The sequence below is a fragment of the Bos grunniens genome, chromosome 20 (assembly GCF_055505025.1).
Source record: "Bos grunniens cultivar Pamir isolate PY7600 chromosome 20, Bosgru_T2T1.0, whole genome shotgun sequence".
Lineage (NCBI taxonomy): Eukaryota > Metazoa > Chordata > Mammalia > Artiodactyla > Bovidae > Bos > Bos grunniens.
In genome coordinates this window covers 62,542,184-62,543,474 of record NC_141184.1, presented here as the reverse complement: position 1 = coordinate 62,543,474, position 1,291 = coordinate 62,542,184, and the positions used below count along the sequence as shown (strand labels likewise).

The 1,291-nt window shown below is 40.1% G+C and overlaps 1 long non-coding RNA gene across 1 annotated transcript; it reads left to right on the top strand.

Moving 5' to 3' along the window:
• Positions 1 to 356: 356 nt before the first annotated feature.
• On the top strand, positions 357 to 948 carry LOC147350508 (uncharacterized). The gene is made up of 2 exons (XR_015148551.1): positions 357 to 416; positions 706 to 948. It is a non-coding gene; the product is annotated as an uncharacterized LOC147350508 (long non-coding RNA).
• The last annotated feature ends 343 nt before the right edge of the window (positions 949 to 1,291 follow it).

Sequence of the window (1,291 nt, the reverse complement as noted above, 5' to 3'; positions counted from 1 at the left end):
GCCTTGAGTTCCATGAAGCTGCTTCCTCTCCGGAGTCAGCAGAACCTGACACCATTGCCGCCAGTTGCGTGGCTGAGAGGGGGAAGAGTTTGGAAATGGGTTCAAGCAAGCTTTGGTTTCAGTGAATCATAAAATGTGGTGTGATTTTCTTTTAATTCAGAGGTTGTTAATAACCTTCAAAGATGAAATTTCAAACTGAAAATGATGTTTTGAATCTTACTTTAGAAAACATGGAGAAAAGTGCTTTTCAGCAAGCAAAGTGATGTTAGGAAAATCACCTTTTATTCCAAATAACAGCTTCTTCATTTAATAATAACCTTTTCCTCCCCCATTGATTTGGCCTTTTCGCTTACATTGCAGGCTGCCCTGAGGATGTTATTACCTGTATGGTAACAAGGAAGTCCACACTAAGGATGGTAACAGTACCCCCTGAGATTGTGGCATTTATTACTGGGATCTTGGTTTAAAATAAAACTCTTAGGTTGTGTATTTATTATGCATAAACGTGAGAATTCCAGACCTGAGCTGGACATGTTTAGAAAGTGGTTTATCCTTAGAAAAAGCATCTGAAAATAAATTCCATTATGGGCTTTAAATGGTAGATCGAGGACTTAGGGGAAGGTTTATAAAGGATTTATAAAAGGGACACTATATCCTCTGATATACCCAGGGGTAAGAGAACTTGCTTTGTGTTTTGGTTTCCAGGATGCTTCATCTCTGCAGAGTTCAACATTTCAATTCTTAAAATGCTGAGGCTAATGTGCCTAAGATTGTGTGTGGAGTAAGCAAGAATGCTCGTCTCCTCAGTCTGCTGGACCACTCTCGGGTGTCAGTGTCTCCAGGCTCCGAGTCACAAGCAGTCCTGTACCCATCTCGATTACACAAATTGTACTTAATAACTCTTTGTGGATGCCTGTTCATACCTAATTAAATCCTCTCTAATCCTTATATAATCCTGCATGGCAGAGATTATCACCCTCATTTTGCAAAGGAGGAAACTGACTAATATGACTTGCCTAGGGCCACACAATTAACGAGTGGCAAGGACAGTGTTTGAATGCAAGTCTGTCTAATTCCAAACCCCTTTCATACAACCACCCCATATAATCACTGCGCTGAGCTGAAACTAAGTGTCTTCTTTCATTCAGTCATTCAGCAAATATCTATTGAACATCTAATATGTGTCGGGAATGGCTAAAGTAGTCACTGAGGATATGGAAGGGAACAAAACAGACTAAGATCCCTTCCCTTGTGTTTCTAGTCTATGGAAGGAGATAGATAATGAGTGTAT